The 18,331-nt window shown below is 41.9% G+C and overlaps 1 non-coding gene across 1 annotated transcript; it reads left to right on the top strand.

Moving 5' to 3' along the window:
* The first annotated feature begins 447 nt into the window (after positions 1 to 447).
* LOC148572102 (small nucleolar RNA R71) lies at positions 448 to 554 on the top strand. The gene has a single exon (XR_015907794.1). It is a non-coding gene; the product is annotated as a small nucleolar RNA R71 (small nucleolar RNA).
* Positions 555 to 18,331: the final 17,777 nt, after the last annotated feature.

The following is an 18,331-nucleotide window of genomic DNA, read 5'->3' on the forward strand; positions in this document are numbered from 1 at the left end:
CCCCACCCAAAGTTTGGGTGATTCCTCCATCCAGGGTTGTAGGTCTTGGAGTATGGATCATGGTTTTGCCTAGGTGAATTCCCAATGTAGTTGGCTTGCTCCTGACTACCCTCTGTTTCTTCATTCACTCCTTCTTGGGTTGTTGATGAAGTGGTGATTGCTGCTACTTGGTTCCTCTCCATCTTCTTGGTGAGGTTAGCCAGCTGCTGGGTAATGAGCTTGTTCTGAGCCAGCAGAGCATCTACATTGTTTAGCTCCATCACTCCTCTTGTGTTCCCTCTTTCGGAAGCATAGAAGTAGTCGTTCTCTGCTACTGTTTCAATGACATCTATGGCCTCCTCAATGGTCTTCTTCTTGTTCAAAGATCCTCCGAATGAATGATCTACTGCCTTCTTTGACTCATAGGAGAGCCCTTCATAGAAAATGTGCAGCTGCACCCATTCATTGAACATATCTGGTGGACACCTCCTTGTCAGGTCCTTAAACCTCTCCCATGCTTCATACAGAGTCTCACCATCTTGTTGCCTAAAAGTTTGAACCTCAGCTCTCAGCCTATTGATTCGTTGAGGGGGGTAAAATCTTGCTAAGAATTTGTTCACCACATCTTCCCAAGTTGTCAAGCTCTCCTTTGGGAAAGACTCCAGCCACTTGGCTGCCTTTTCCTTGAGTGAGAATGGAAATAAGAGCAGTCTATAGGCGTCAGGATGAACACCATTAGACTTCACTGTGTCACATATTCTCAGGAAGGTGGTTAGATGTTGATTGGGGTCTTCTTGGACACTTCCTCCGAATGAACAATTGTTCTGAACAAGGGTGATGAGCTGTGGCTTTAGTTCAAAATTGTTGGCATGAATGGTTGGCTTTTGAATGCTACTTCCACAATTTCCTGGGTTTGGATTGATGTAAGAGCCTAAAACTCTTCTATCCTCCCCAGCATGATTTGCTCGACCTCTTCCGCCATGGTTGTGAGTCTCTTCTTCATGATGGTTTTCCATGTTTTCTTCCATGTTTAGTTCAAAGTATTCCTCAAAGTGTTCCTCTTCTTCTTCAGCACCAACTACACATTTTTCTCTTGCCTCCCTCCTTAGCCTAAAGAAGGTTCTCTCAGGTTCAGAATCAATGGAAGTTGAAGCCCTGCTTCTTCTCCCTGTCATACAACCAACAAGTACAAGCAAAGAGAATAGGTGCAGAAAGTATATCCGTCAGAATTACTGTTAGTGTGAGTGATGCAATATATCAAATAGTTAGTGGGTTAGTGAAATGAATGGTAAATAACAAAGAAAAAGTAGGGGGAAGGGAAGAAATTAACTAAAACAGAAAGTAAATGACTCAAACAGAAAATTAAATAAAACGAAAAATAAAATGCTCAATCCAGTTATCCTCCAATTTAATCATTGTTGATGCAGAATCAATCCCCGGCAACGGCGCCATAAACTTGATGCACGAAAAACTTGTCTCATAACAAATTTCCTTCGGCAAGTGTACCGAATTTGTCGTCAAGTAAAAACTCACAATAGAGTGAGGTCGAATCCCACAGGGATTGATTGATCAAGCAACTTTAATTAGAGGAATGATCTAGTTGAGCGAATCAGAATTTGAGTTGAGAATTGCAGAAAATTAAATGGCGGGAAAGTAAATAACAGAAAAGTAAATGCTAGAAATAAAAAGCTGAATGTAAATGACGGAAAGTAAATTGCAGAATCTTAAATGGGAATGGGGAAATTGCTCATGAAAGTAAATGACTGAATTTAAAGAGAATGGGTAAGATCAGGAATGGGGAGATCATTGGGCTCAGGAGATGTTGCATTCTCCGGATCAATTTCATTTTCATCTCTTCATCAATCAATGCACTCATTGATCTCCTTGGCAATCTTAAGTGATCGAATTACAATTTCTTGTAATTCAATCTCTCAAATCTTGATCAATAGCCAATTCCTTGGTCAATTGCTCATGAGAAAAGATGAAGTATGGTCACGGATTATACCACATGCATTTCCCAAATCAAGTGTTGAGAGGATTATAGTCACATATCCATCCAAACTCAATTTGGTCCAACATGAGAAAGCATTTCTAGCATGATCTCTTCATTCCTCTTTCAAGGTTCAGAAGAGATTCAAGTATGAATAGCTTCTTTTCCAAGATAACTACCCAATTGGATGAAGATCGAAAGCTTTCAAGTAAAATCAAGAGAAAAGATAGAAGAAGAATAATGAAAACTAGTATTGATCCATCAAATTACAACAGAGCTCCCTAACCCAATGAAAGGGGTTTAGTTGTTCATAGCTCTGGAAAATGAAAACAAAGATGGAGAATACATGATGAAACTAGAAGTGCAGAGAAAGTAAAATACAGAGAGTAGTTCTATACCCAGAGGCTCCCTATAATTTCCAACCCTCAATTTAATTCAAAGCTACTCCTATATATACTACTCTTCTGTTCTTCTAGTTGGCTCTTCAAGTCTTGGGTATGGGCCTTTGGATCTTGAGTTTGAAGCAGTTCTCTTCTTCATTGGGCTTGGCTTTACTTGCAGAGAGAAAGTGTGAAGTGGGCAGAGACTTTAGCTCAGGACGTTAGTGGTGTTAACGTTCAGTGAAAATATGGGTTCGAGAACGTTAGTGACAATCACCTTTTTCACTAACGTTCCTCACCCAAGTAAGAGCCACGTTATCTTCAACGTTAGTGGCACAAACGTTGCCACTAACGTTGCCTCTTTGTCCTTCGCACACGTTATTAGGACTTGCCTTTCTCAATAACGTTGAGAAGTCTCCCCCTTCCCTACGTTAGAGTCCACGTTAACTTAGTTAACGTGGCTCTTTTAACGTAGGATTGCCAACCTTCGAGAACGTTAGTGACACTTACCATTGTCACTAACGTTCCAATGTGCCCCTATTTCTCACGTTAGAGTCCACGTTAACTAGGTTAACGTGGCTTCTAACATGGCCATGCTAGCCATCTCCAACGTTAGTGACAAAGTTGAGTGTCACTAACGTTGGCTCATCATTCCCTTATCCACGTTAGCTTCTGTTCCGAGGGTTACCTGAAACTGGAGGTCGATCTCGGATGAGATCTTTGGTACTGGTCGGAGATGACGTGTCCGACTGGCTGGTGGCGGCCGGAGCTGTTGTGTCCGACTTGTTGGGTTTGCTACACTGCTGATCCTTGGCCACTGGAGGGTGGGGGTACCTGCAAGAAACTCCGATGCTTAAGTTAGCACGGGTACTAGGCAGGTTTTTATGTAGAATCAGAGTATGAGTTATACCTGGGTGCTCCAGTGTATTTATAATGGTGAGATGTGACCTTTGGATAAGATAAGTTAGTTATCTTATCTTATCTTTATCTTTGGGGTTGAGGTCAGCGCATCTTCAACGGAACCGCCCTTCTCTGTAGGCCTGAACGACCTTTGGATTTGGGTCGTATTCCTTGAATTGGGCCCTTTTTGGTCTTTCCTGTCGATTTGGCCGAGTTCTTCGTAAAGAAGTCGGTCCGCTTGACCTAAGGAGGTCGGTCGCTTTATTACTGAACATCCCGGTTCGGACAGCTCGACCCAGGGTATGAACAGTGTCCCTGCTTGAGCTCGGTCTTCTTTTTGAGGTCGAGTTCTTGACTTCGGTCTTTCTTTAGTGAAGCCGATCTCAAGCATTTTGTCGATTCCTTTTTAGAAGCTTTTGAATGTAGAACGTTTTCCTCTAAAAGCGCGCGCTTTTATATCGGCGCTTTGGGAATGTGCGAGGTTTTAATGCCTTTTAATTTTAGCATTAATTGCCCCGTTTCCTTTTGGCTCTTTATTTTGATTTTGAAAACCCAGAAACAGTTTCTCTTCTTTCGCCCTTTTCGTAACTTCTTCGCATTTTTCCCTTCATTCTCTCGCTTTCAACTTTTCTTTGTGTTGCGGCATTTGTTTGATTTTTGTGAAGCCTCTACCTGGAGTTCGTAGTTTTGCATTTCAGCCCAGCGACGTTTTCTTTTGCTCGTGTCTTTTCTTTTGCTTCGAGGTAGTGATTCCAGATTTCGCAGTCCCTCTTCACCTTCCCTGAAGTCTGCTGCCTTTTCAGGTTGGTACTAACTTTCTTGCTTCTTTCACGGCTTCATCTTTAGTTTTTTGGTGAAGCTTTTGCTTTTGCATGTTTTGAAAGTTTGAACCTTTTCGTGATTTTGCATTTCTTTGTCGCTGTAAATGCGTTTTTCTTGGCTTTCTTTTGTGTGTTCCTCTGGCATTTCCGTCGAGGCTTTATACGGTTTTTGTTTGTTGCTTCTGATTTTTTACTTTCTGATAGAAACTCTGCATCCGTTCCTTGCTTTGCTTGATTGCTTTTTGTCTTTTTTTTCAAAAGTTCGTACCTTTGATGATTTCCATTTGGCGTGTTTTGATGTTTTGGGAATGCTTTTTGCTTGGTTGACTGTGATGACTTATGCTTTTGGAAACGCTTGCTTGTTTGAAGTCTTTTTCTTGTTTGAAAGATGCTGGGGTGAGAGCTGTAGATTTTCCTGGAAACCTTGCTTTGTTACTGCCTCCAAAGGATGCCCCAAGATTTTGGTTTGAGTCTTAGGGTTTTCCTTCTCTGCGTGTTCACCTGCATCGTATTGAGTTGTTTTCTCCCTTGTCCGAGATGTTTTTAGTAATCCCATCTTCTTTTCTTACTTGTAGGATTAGTTGGCCTCATGTCTTCTCGCAATAACATTGTAGAGATGTCTTCTAGAGTTCCCGAGGGGATGTCCGATTGGCTGGACTCCCTTGTTTTGTTGTGTGTTTCTATTGTGGATGCTGAATTTTGCACAGAGCTGAGGAAGCGCCATAGGATTTGTGATAACAGTGCCCACAAGAGTGTTATGAGCTTGTTGCTCCTGATTCCGATGAGAGAGTTTGTTTTCCGACTTCCGTCGAGGGGGAGCGTCCCTCTTTCTATGCTTATGAATACTTGTTCAGCCAATTAAATGTTACTTTCCCTTTTACTGCTTTTGAAACTGACTTGTTGTGGTCCTGCAATATTGCTCCGTCCCAGCTTCATCCGAACTCCTAGGGTTTTATCAAAATATTTCAACTTCTGTGTCAGGAGTTGGACATAACACCTTCTGAAACTCTTTTCCTTTATCTTTTTGTCTCGGCCAAACCTGGAGGTTCCTCCAGAAAGAAAGCTTCCTGAGTTTCTTTCAGGTCGGCCCAGGGGCATAAAGTTTTTGCCATGTATGATGAGTCATTTAAAGATTTTAAGAACTATTTCTTCCGAGTCCGTGCCGTTGAGGGGGTTCGCCCCTTTTTTCTTGATGAAAATGATGAGCTTGCTTTTCCTCTAGAGTGGCAAAAGAATGTAAGAGTGCCACGTTACACATGGGAAATGCTTAGTGAGGTTGAGCGGGCCTTTGTAGTTGTTCTCGAAGATTTGTGGGGGAAGCCTCCCCATCTGGACATGAAGAGATTTTTGAGTGATCCATCTTTGGTTCGGGCTGCTTTGGGTACTGTCTGATTTGTTTTTATACTTGCTCCCGAGCTTTGTTTCTCCTGTGTTGTAACTTGTCTTTGATTTTTGTGTTTTTTAGAGATGTCGAAGAATAATGATTCTATGAGGGCCTATAAGAAGGCGAAGAAGGCGACCGCTGCATTAAACATCTCGGCCAAGGCGGCCGGAGAGGGATCTTCTCAGCCTCTAGTTAAACCTCCTATATCGAGTTCTCCCGGGCCGAGGAAAGCGATTCCTATTCCTCGGGTTCGTCTGGTTGACCCTCCACAATCTTCTATTGCAGCTTCTGGTGCCCCTCCTAGTAAGAGGCAAAAAACAACTGAGTCTTTTAACCTTGATGCTCCTGATTTTGATGCGATTGAGTTTGTAGACCAACAAATCGGCCCTTATGGTGCTCTCTCTATGGACGACGTATCACCTCTTCATCACTTTGATTATATCACCCGGAGTGGTATCAAGTTGGCACATATGGGGGCGGCCCTATATCGAACTGCTCAAAGTCTTCCTCTCCATGCCACTAAAGCTTTTATGGAGGAAGCCAAACAGGAGTTTGATCGGATGAAGGGCTTGAAGGAGGAACTTGAAGTAAGGGTGGCCAAGTTGGAGAAAGACTTGGAGAATGAAAAGGCTAGTTCTACTTCTCTGGCTGGTTCTCTGAGACTGGCCGAGGACACGGCTATGCGACATAAAGACAGTTATTTGACGTCTTACCGGGAGATGTTGCGTCTGAAAGAAGAGTTGGAGAATGCCCGGGCTAATTATTCCGAGCTCCAAGGTCATCTTGTTGGCAGTGTAACTGCTGCCTATGAGAACCTGAAGGAACAAGTTCAGGTTATTGCTCCCGAGGTCGACCTGACCCTCTTTAGCTTGGACAATGTTGTCAGGGATGGCAAGGTTGTCCCTGATGACGAGGATGAAGATGATGTCGATCCTCCCCCTATAGCCTCTACCAAGGTGTCGACTTCTGCTGTTCCTGCCGAGGTTGGTCCTCCCGCTTCTGATCCCGACTGCCAGATCTTGAACCAGGATGACGGTACTGTAGAAGCCGTTCCTCTCCAGACTCGGCCTCCGTCTCCTCGGCCTGATGCTGCTAAAAAATCTTCTGACCCTTAGCTTTAACTTTATTCTGGATATGTAGTTGGCCCGGCTTGTGGGCTTTTTTAAACTCTTTATGTTTTGTTAATTGCTGACACTTTCCCGTTGCTTGCCTAGCAACTTTTTTTTTTTACGAAAAACAAATGGTGGCATGCTTTAGCTTTTTTGAGATAGGTTTTGGTGGCCTCCGAGGCTTTTATAACCTTACGCTTTTTGTGCTTGACTTGGTATCTCTTTTTCTGTGAATATTGGAACCTTGCGGCTTAACCTTTTTTGGATTGCTTTGTACTTTCTATCTTGAATCCTTTGTGGTTGTGACTAGGTAGGTCTAACTTGATTTTTGGTTCGTTCTCGCTCCGGCTTGTATTTCTGACGATTTGTAACCGATTTCTTCAAGTTAGTCCTCCGAGTTGTTTTCGCAGTCCTTTTCTAAGTTATTTTTGTAATCCCTTTCCTGGATCTTTATCGAATATCTTCCCGGGATTACTTTCATAACTTTTTTAGTAGTAGGAGTCCGACTTTATTATATCGGTCTCTTTTAAGTTATTTTTGTAATCCTCTTTCTTGGATCTTTGTCAGATCTCTTTCAGGAATTACTTTTATAACTTTTTAGTAGTAGGAGTCCGACTTCATTATATCGGTCTCCTTTAAGTTATTTTTGTAATCCTCTTTCTTGGATCTTTGTCAGATCTCTTTCAGGGATTACTTTTATAACTTTTTAGTAGTAGGAGTCCGACTTGGTTATATCGGTCTCCTTTAAGTTATTTGTAGTCCTCTTTCTTGGATCCTTGTCAGATCTCTTTCAGGGACTACTTTGATAACTTTCCAGTAGTAGGAGTCCGGCTTGGTTATATCGGTCTCCTTTAAGTTATTTGTAGTCCTCTTTCTTGGATCCTTGTCAGATCTCTTTCAGGGACTACTTTGATAACTTTCCAGTAGTAGGAGTCCGGCTTGGTTATATCGGTCTCCTTTAAGTTATTTGTAGTCCTCTTTCTTGGATCCTTGTTAGATCTCTTTCGGGGACTACTTTGATAACTTCTCATTTTGGGCTGACTTTGTCATGTCGAGTCCTTCTAAGTTAAAGTAATCCTCTTTAATAGGGTTGGCCAGACCTCTTTCTAGGGTTTACTTATAACTTGGGTTGACTTGGTCCAACTTCTCAACGTCGGCCAGTCTTTAAGTTATTATTTTAGCAATCCGTAAGACCTCGTCAGGTTCTTTTTTAGATCACTTTCGATAACTTCTTACATTATTCTGTGTTCATCTTTGCCGATTTGTAGAAAGTGGTTATCATCTCTAGATCGTCCTTTGGGTGAATCACGTTTTCACCTTTATCGGACGGTTGTCTTTATCGTGATCGTGCAGTGAAATTGTTTTTCACTTTCTGCCGATCTGTTGCTTTATAATCGGACGATGAATGCTTCAGATTAATGCGTCTTGAAATCTTTGTAGAGTATCTAAAATATATTTTATTTAAAGGAAAAGTGCAAATATATACATATGGGATTGTCTGAGTCTCAACTTGGTGCCTCGTTAAAAAACCTTTTCAAGAAAAAGAGTGCATCCAATGATGAGATCTTTTATCTTTTCTAACTGTAGTACCTTCTGAGGTTGCAGGCGTGCCATGACCTGGGAAGCTCTCGTCCATCGAGTTCAGACAGTCTGTAGTAGCCCTTTCCAAGTACTTCTACAACTCGGTAGGGTCCTTTCCGGTTTGCTGCCAGCTTTCCCTCTCCTGGTCGAGTTGTTCCGATATCATTTCGGATTAGGATGAGATCATTTTCTATGAAACTTCTCGGCACTACCTTTTGATTATATCTAGAAGCCATTCGGCGTTTTAGAGCTTCTTCCCTGATCCGAGCTCTTTCTTGGATTTCGGGTAACAAGTCGAGCTCTTCTCTCTGAAGTTGGAAGTTTGTTTCCTCATTATAATGAACTATTCTGGGCGACCCTTCCTCAATCTCTATTGGAATCATCGCCTCTGTTCCGTATGCTAATCGGAAGGGGGATTCCTTCGTGGTGGAAAGTGGCGTTGTTCGATATGCCCACAGGACCTGTGGGAGCTCTTCTACCCAGGCTCCATTTGCATCTTGTAATCTCCGTTTTAATCTGGCCAATATGACTTTGTTAGCAGCTTCGGCCTGCTCATTGGCTTGAGGATGTTCGACGGAGGTGTATTGGTGCTTTATATTCAAGTCGGCTACTAGTTTTCTGAAGCCTGCATCTGTGAATTGGGTGCCATTGTCTGTGGTTATTGAATATGGAACCCCGAACCTTGTGATAATGTTTCGATATAAGAATTTCCGGCTTCTTTGAGCGGTGGCATTGGCTAGGGGCGCTGCCTCGATCCACTTTGTAAAGTAATCTACTCCCACTATGAGGAATTTAACTTGTCCTGATCCCTGTGGGAAAGGCCGAGAAGATCGAGTCCCCATTTTGCAAACGGCCAAGGCGAAGTCACGCTGATGAGCTCTTCTGGCGGGGCGATGTGAAAGTTGGCATGCTTTTGACATGGTGGACATGTCTTTACAAATTCTGTGGCTTCTTTCTGTAGAGTTGGCCAATAAAATCCCGCCCGGAGTACTTTTTTGGCGAGAGCTCGTGCTCCGAGATGATTGCCACAAATGCCGCCGTGTATTTCTTCTAGCACTTCCCTTGTGTTGGAGGTCGGCACACATTTTAGTAAAGGTATTGAGATTCCTCTTTTGTACAGGATATTGTTTATGATGGTGTAGTACTGTGCCTCCCTTTTTAACTTCTTTGCCTCCTTTTCTTCTGCGGGGAGTGTTCCTTCTTTGAGGTAGTTGATTATGGGGGTCATCCATCCTTGGTCCTGACTTGTTATGGCCAGGACTTTTTCCTCTTCCGAGATTGACGGGTTTTGCAACATTTCCTGGATGAGGCTTCTATTGTTGCCCCCTGGTTTGGTGCTGGCTAGTTTTGAGAGTACATCAGCTCGGGCATTTTGTTCGTGGGGTATGTGGCAGATCTTATATTCCCCGATTTGTCCGAGTAATTCCTTGGTTTTATCCAAATATTTTTTCATGGTGGGGTCTTTGGCTTGGTAGCTCCCTGTTATTTGTGATGTGACCATTTGCGAATCACTGTAAATGTTGAGTTTTTGAGCCCCGACCTCTTTAGCCAGCTTCAAACCAGCTAATAATGCCTCATATTCTGCTTGGTTATTGGAGGCCGGGAACCCGAACTTGAGGGAGAGCTCAACTTGGGTTCCTTGGTTGCTTTCTATTATCACGCTTGCGCCGCTTCCAGTTTTATTTGAGGAACCGTCGACGTAGAGATTCCATTCTGTGGGAGTTTCCAGGGTATCTGTGAATTCTGTGATGAAGTCGGCCAGATACTGTGATTTGATGGCCGTCTGAGCTTCATATTGGAGGTCGAATTCTGACAACTCGACTGTCCATTGTAGAATTCTGCCTACTAAATCTGTTTTCTGCAATATTCCTTTTATGGGCTGGTTAGTTCTAACCTTAATGGTGTGAGCCTGGAAGTACGGGCGGAGTCGCCGAGATGTTAGGATGAGAGTATAGGCAAATTTTTCTATTTTCTGGTAGTTCAGCTCGGATCCCAGTAGTGCTTTGCTAATGAAGTAGACGGGTTGTTGCCCATTTTCATCTTCTCTGACTAGTGCTGAGGCTATCGCCTGGCTTCCTACTGCGAGATATAATATGAGTGGTTCTCCTTCTCGTGGCCGAGATAGGATAGGTGGCCGTCCTAAGAACTCCTTGAAGTCTTGGAAAGCTTGCTCACATTCTGTCGTCCATTCGAACTATTTTCCCTTTCTTAAAGTAGCATAGAAGGGGAGAGATCTTATCGCAGCTCCTGTTAAGAATCGGGATAGGGCGGCCAATCTCCCGTTGAGTTGTTGTACTTCTTTGACACAGGTTGAGCTTTTTATGTTGAGTATAGCTTGACATTTGTCTGGATTTGCTTCAATTCCCCTTTGTGTGAGCATGAAACCCAAGAATTTGCCTGCTTCAACTGCGAAGGTGCATTTTGCGGGGTTGAGTCGCATGTTATGCTTCCTTATAGTGTCAAACACTTGAGCCAGGTCGGACAATAATGTATCTTTGCTTTGTGTTTTTATCAACATGTCGTCCACATAGGCTTCCATGATTTTTCCGATGTGATCTGAGAAGACTTTATTCATTAGCCTTTGATAAGTAGCTCCCGCGTTCTTGAGACCGAAAGGCATCACGATGTGGCAGTAGTTCGCCTTTGGTGTTAAGAACGAGGTCTTTTTTTGATCTGGTGGATACATGGGGATTTGGTTGTATCCCGAATAGGTGTCCATAAACGAGAGGTATCTATATCTGGAGGAAGCATCTACCAGAGCATCAATACTTGGGAGTGGGTATGGATCTTTTGGGCAGGCTTTGTTGAGATCGGTGTAATCGGTACACATGCGCCACTTCCCGTTTGATTTTTTCACCAAGACGACGTTGACTAGCCATAGTGGGTACTTGACTTCTCTTATGAATCCTGCCTCCAGTAACGTTTGTACTTGTTCTTCCACAGCTTGGGATCATTCTGGTCCGAGTTTTCTTCGCTTCTACTGCACCGGCCGAGATCCTGGATAGACCGCCAACTTGTGGCACATTAGCTTAGGGTCTATGCCTGGCATGTCTGCGGCTTTCCATGCGAAGAGGTCGACATTATCTCGTAAGAATTGTATCAGTAATTCTTTTGAGTCTCCTCTTAGGACCGTGCCGATATTAGTCGTTTTGTCCGAGGTGTTTCCAATCTGAACCTTCTCTACCTCACCTTCTGGGTGCAGACGGAGTTCTTCTCGACGCTGAGCTCCGCCAAGCTCAATTGTATGAAACTCTTCTCCTCTGCCTTTGAGGTTTAAGCTTTCGTTATAACAGCGACGTTCCATCTTTTGATCTGCTTTTATCGTGGCTATCCCCTCTGTAGTTGGGAATTTCATGCATAGATGCGGAGTTGAGACTATTGCGCCGAGTTGATTGAGTGTTGTCCGACCTATGAGAGCATTGTAGGCTGAACTTACGTCGACCACAATGTAGTCTATTTTGAGGGTCCTAGATTGGTTCCCTTTTCCAAAAGTAGTGTGTAGCGATACGTATCCCAGCGGTTGTATCGGAGTGTCTCCTAGTCCAAACAGATTATTCGGGTATGCTCTAAGTTCCTTTTCGTCTAAACCGAGCTTGTCGAAGGCTGTTTTGAATAAGATGTCGGCAGAATTCCCTTGGTCTACTAGTGTGCGGTGTAGATTGGTGTTTGCCAGTATAATAGTGATGACCATGGGATCGTCGTGTCCCGAGATGATGCCGGATGCATCCTCTTTAGTAAATGTTATCGCCGGGATGTCGGGTGCTTCCTCCTTTCCCTCAACATGATATACTTCTTTGAGATATCTCTTTCGGGATGATTTGGAGATCCTATCTCCTGCGAATCTGCCGTGTATCATGTGGACGTGTCTTTCTGGTGTCCGAGGTGACCGTTCAGCTCGTCCATCATCTTCGTCTCTCCGTCTTTTTCTTTGGTCATCATCCCGGGTGGCCAGAAATCGATCTAATTTTCCTTCTCGTACCAATTTTTCTATGATATTTTTCAAGTCGAAGCACTCGTTGGTAGAGTGCCCTCGAATTCGATGGTATTCACAATATTCCTTCCGGTTTCCTCCTCTCCTTTTGCCTTTGAGTGGCCGTGCTGGGGGAATTTTTTCTGTATGGCAGACTTCTTTGTACACGTCGACCAAGGATGCTTGGAGAGGAGTGTAGTTGTGGTATTTTTTGATTTTCTCACCCTGTCGATCTTCTTTCCTTTTGGAGTCCTTGTCTTTGTCTCGGTAGGAGGCCCCAGATTTTGAGATTTCTCCCAGCCGAGCATTCTCTTCCATGTTGATGTATTTTTCTGCTCGCTCCTGGACTTCGTCTAAGGAGGTAGGATACTTTTTTGATATAGATTGGCTAAAAGGTCCCTCTCGTAAGCCATTGATAAGCCCCATGATGGCGGCCTCTATTGGTAAACTTTGTATGTCCGTGCATGTTTTGTTGAATCTTTCTAGGTAGTTGCGGAGGCTCTCCTGATCTCCTTGCTTGATCCTAGTAAGCTGGGTACGTGCTTGGCCTTATCTTTCTGGATGGAGAATCTGGCCAGGAACTTTTTGGCCAGGTCATCGAAGTTTGAGATGGACTTCGGAGGTAAGTTGTCGAACCATCTGATCGCCATTTTCGTGAGAGTTGTTGGAAAAGCTTTGCAGCGAACCGCATCTGAGGCATCGGTAAGGTACATTCTGCTTCTGAAATTGCTAAGATGATGGTTGGGAACTGTAGTGCCATCATACAAAACCATATCCGGGAGCTTGAAATCTTTTGGGATTTTGGTCTTCATGATTTCCCTGGTGAATGGATCCTGTTCTTTGCGTGAATTTTCCTCAGGAGTGGTCCGAGGAGCTTTTGATTTGAGGTCGGCCTCTAATTGCTGTAGTTTTTCTTTTAGTTCTCGACGTCGCCGTACCTCTGTAGATCCTTTCCGATCTCCCGTTGTTGCTGGGTTTCTTTCTCAAGTTGCTTTAAGCGATCTTGAAGTGCTTCCATGGCTCCCGGATTTGGTGACTTTTTGTCCTCGTTTGATTCCGAAGTATCCTTTAGCGTAGTGTCCGCATTCTTGTGCGGTGTTCTGTTCTCCAGATCCGAGTCGTGGTCGTTGTCATGGCCGTCCGCCATGGTTTTGGGATGACTTTCAGGTTCCCCGGCAATGGCGCCAATGTTCCGAGGGTTACCTGAAACTGGAGGTCGATCTCGGATGAGATCTTTGTACTGGTCGGAGATGACGTGTCCGGCTGGCTGGTGGCGGCCGGAGATGTTGTGTCCGACTTGTTGGATTTGCTACACTGCTGATCTTTGGCCACCGGAGGGTGGGGGGTACCTGCAAGAAACTCCGATGCTTAAGTTAGCACGGGTATTAGGCAGGTTTTTATGTAGAATCAGAGTATGAGTTATACCTGGGTACTCCAGTGTATTTATAATGGTGAGATGTGACCTTTGGATAAGATAAGTTAGTTATCTTATCTTATCTTATCTTTATCTTTTGGGTTGAGGTCAGCGCATCTTCAACGGAACCGCCCTTCTCTGTAGGCCTGAACGACCTTTGGATTTGGGTCGTATTCCTTGAATTGGGCCCTTTTTGGGCTTTCCTGTCGATTTGGCCGAGTTCTTCGTAAAGAAGTCGGTCCGCTTGACCTAAGGAGGTCGGTCGCTTTATTACTGAACATCCCGGTTCGGACAGCTCGACCCAGGGTATGAACAACTTCCTCGTTAACTAAGTTAATGTGGGAGTTAACGTGGCTCATAGTGGCTTATGTGGGCTAATTCCAACGTTAGTGACAATGTTTGGTGTCACTAACGTTGGCGATAACGTGGCTTATTGGGGCTTGTGTGGGTTCCTTCCAACGTTAGTGACAATGTTTGGTGTCACTAACGTTGTCGACCACTTTGTTTTCTCACATTAGCTTCCACGTTAACTAGGTTAGCGTGGAAGTTAACGTGGCTTATTGTGACTTGGCCAACGTTAGTGACAAAGTTGAATGTCACTAACGTTGGCTTCCCCTTTACTTCTTAACGTTAGAGGCCACGTTAACTAAGTTAACGTGGCCACTTATGAGCTTGGTCCAATGTTAGTGATAATGTTAAGTGTCACTAACGTTGGCTCCATTTCCTTTCTTCCACGTTAGAGTTCACGTTAACTTAATTAACGTGACTCTTAACATGGGCAATGATGGCTTCGAGAGCGTTATTGGCAATTACTTTTCTCATTAACTTTGCAAGTTACTCCCATTCCACGTTAGTGTTAACGTTAGTGTAACTAACGTAGCCACTAAAGTGGTTCTTCTTTGCTTCTTTTGTCCTGAAATCAAGCAATAAAGTGCATCAAAGTTCTAGTCCAAGTCATGGGAAATGCAACATCCAATTTGTCCTTAAATTCATGCAAAATCCTCATGAAATCATGTAAAGTGCACAATGTATGCTTGAATCAAGATGTAAGTGAATATCTACCCAAAACTAGCTTATTTCCTAAGGAAATGCATGAAACTACCCTAAAAACAGTAAAAAAAGGTCAGTGAAACTGGCCAAAATGCCCTGGCATCAGTGACCAAAAGGCTTGGAGGAAGGTTGAAGAAAGGGGATGGCAGCAATGGAAATGAAAGAGGCCACGCACCAGAAATTACAAAAAACGCTCCCAGCGACTTCTGAAGCCCTTTTTGGCCCAGATCCAAGTACAGAAAGCACAGATTAGAGGTTATAAAGTGGGGGAATGCATTCCTTCAAGGGAGAGTCTCCAATTATTTACTTTTGATGATTTAGATGTAGTTTTTAGAGAGAGGTTCTCTCAACTCTCTCTTAGGATTTAGGATTAGGATTCCTTTTAATTTTATTGCTTCAATACCAGGTCCAATATTTTCCTTTAAGTAATATCTCTCTTCTATTTTTAATTATTCCAATTCTCTTATTTGTTAATGTTCCAATTTAGCTTATGAATCTTCCCATGTTAAGATTTGAATGTTCTATTTAATATATTTTAAGGTATTTCAGTTTATAATTATTTTATTCTATTTATGAATGCTTTTAATTTAATTTAGATATTTTCTTCCTTTTGGCTTTGGTTAAGTAATTGGTAATACTTGAGTTGTCAAACTCAGCAGTGGTTGAAATTGGCAGATTCCTAATTGATCTAGATCGCTCTAAAGCTAGTCTTCCCACAAGGATTGACTAGGACTTGAGGATCAAGCTAATTAGTCCACTTGACTTAACTAAGTGGGATTAAAATCCAATTCTCATCACACCTGATAAGGATAACTAGGATAGAAATTCCAAATTCTTATACCTTGCCAAGAGATTCTATAGGTATTTATTTATTTTACTTGTCATTCAAATTACTTGTTCCTTACATTCAAAACCCCCAATTTACAATCTTCATAACCAGTAGTAAGAACATACCTCCCTGCAGTTCCTTGAGAAGACGACCCGAGGTTTAAATACTTCGGTTATTAATTTTAAAGGGGTTTGTTACTTGTGACAACTAAAATGTTTGTAAGAAAGGACGTTTGTTGGTTTAGAAGCTATACTTGCAACGAGAATTTATTCTGAATTCTAGACCACGCAAAAGTTCTCTCTTCAATCCCAAAGTCCAGTATGCAAATGGGTTTCTTCTCAAGACCCAGGGCAATCAACAGAGGCTATATTCAATCCAATTCCATCAAGGCCAAGGGCCCAAATTCAAGGCTTAATGATCATTAGAAGGAAGTGTGTAAATAGAAGCTAGTTTGATTTAGAAGGGACTTTTTATTTGACCTTTTTCTTCTTTTAGAAATTTCACTTGCAATTTTGAGAGTTTTTACTTTGATTTTGGATCTTAGAGAATTGGGAGGAGAATTGAGTTCTCTTCCTCTGGGATTTCTGGTTTTCTTTTCTGCAAAACTTTATTTGAATCTTAAGTGGAGAATTGAAGAAATTCTATTTCAATCTCACCTTGAGATCTTTTTGTTTATATTTTTTCTGTATAATTCTAGAAACTGAGATTTGAATCCAAATTCCATTTACTGCTCTCATCTTCTACGTCTCTTGCAATTTACTCTTCTACTTCTTTTTGCAATTGTTCTTGGTTGGATCAAGGAAGGACTTGAGATCTAGACTTGTTTTCTAGTCTCCTCCACCCCTGAGATCTTCAACTTTCTTTTAGTTATTACAACTAAGCTACATTTCACTTTTTGTTTGTCTTCTCAAGCAATTATTCTTCTCTTGTTCAGATCTGTTGCAATTTAATTCATCCTTTACTTTTCTGTTTAATGCCATTTTACTTTCTCTTGTTTAATTTCTGCAATCCCAACTCCCAAATCCTTTTATTATTCGAGCCATTTATATTTCTTGCACTTTAATCTTCAACCATTTACATTTCTTACAATTTAAGTTTCTTCAATTTACATTACTTGCACTTTAAGATTCGGCTCTTTTAATTTTTCCGCACTTTAAATTCTTGTCAGTTATCCCTCTCCCTTTAAATTTCTTGCAATTTAGCTTCTGTTGGATACAAATTACTCAAATCAACTCTTGTTCGCTTGACTAAATCAACCACCTAACTAAAATTGCTCAATCCTTTAATCCCTGTGGGATCGACCTCACTCACGTGAGTTATTATTACTTGATGCGACCTGGTACACTTGCCGGTGAGTTTTGTGTTGGATTGTTTTTCAAACATCAATCTTTCACCCACTTATTCATGTAAATTCCATGGTTTTACTGTTCTTTCCTTATTTTATGATATATGTGAGAACATGTTTCTTACGCTTTAAAAATATTAAAATTAATTATCCTTTATTACCATTTGATGTCGTGATCTGTGTGTTACGTATTTTCAGGTTTCATAAGGTAGGAATGGCTTAGAAGACAGAAAGGAAACATACAAAAATGGAAGGAAAGCACAAAAATGAAGTTTTGAAGAAAAGGGCAGCGACGCGAATGCGTGGACGATGCAGACGCGTGCCTTGAACAGAACGCAAATGACGCGTACACGTGACATGAAAAAACTCCAGAACACGCGAACGCTTGACCCACGCGCACGCGTGACGGACGCCACGTGTAGGAATCTGCAGAAAACACCCTCAGCGATTTCTGGACCCTTTTTCGGCCCAAATCCAAGCCGAAAACACAGAATATAAGCCAGAGAATGGGGAAATCAAAAGAGAGAACAACGAGAACAATTGACACATACATTTATATTCACAATTATTAGGATTTAGATGTAGTTTTCTAGAGAGAGAGGTTCTCTCCTCTCTCTTAGGATTAGGATTAGGATTTAGGATTTATGTTATGATTAGGCTACTTCTCTTCAATCACAGGTTCAATGTTCCTTTAATTTATTTTCTGCTTTATTTATTCTATTACTTTAATTGTTATTTATCTTTTCAATTTGGCTTATGAACTCCATGTTAGAATTGATTTCTTATTTAATACACATTGAGGTATTTCAGATTTATGATTGCTTTCTTTTATTTATTATATAAATAATTTAGATTTTTCCCATTTTGGCTTTGGTTGAGTAATTGGTAATACTTGAGTTATCAAACTCAGCATTTGATTGAGATTTATGAATTGCTGATTGAATTAGATCGCTCTAAAGCTAGTCTTTCCACGGGAGTTGACTAGGACTTGAGGATCAATTTAATTAGACCACTTGACTTTCCTTTATTTAGTAAAGGTTAACTAAGTGAGAGCAACAAACAATTCTCATCACACCTGATAAGGATAACTAGGATAGAAATTCTAAATTCTTATACCTTGCCAAGAGATTCTATAGTTATTTATTTATTTTACTTGTCATTCAAATTACTTGTTCCTTACATTCAAAACCCCCAATTTACAATCTTCATAACCAGTAGTAAGAACATACCTCCCTGCAGTTCCTTGAGAAGACGACCCGAGGTTTAAATACTTCGGTTATTAATTTTAAAGGGGTTTGTTACTTGTGACAACCAAAACATTTGTAAGAAAGGACGTTTGTTGGTTTAGAAGCTATACTTGCAATGGGAATTTATTCTGAATTCTAGACCACGCAAAAGTTCTCTCTTCAATCCCAAAGTCCAGTATGCAAATGGGTTTCTTCTCAAGACCAAGGGCAATCAACAGAGGCTATCTTCAATCCAATTCCATCAAGGCCAAGGGCCCAAATTCAAGGCTTAATGATCATTAGAAGGAAGTGTGTAAATAGAAGCTAGTTTGATTTAGAAGGGACTTTTACTT

This window comes from Arachis ipaensis, chromosome B3, assembly GCF_059453495.1.
Source record: "Arachis ipaensis isolate K30076 ecotype BB chromosome B3, ASM5945349v1, whole genome shotgun sequence".
Taxonomy (NCBI): Eukaryota; Viridiplantae; Streptophyta; class Magnoliopsida; order Fabales; family Fabaceae; genus Arachis; species Arachis ipaensis.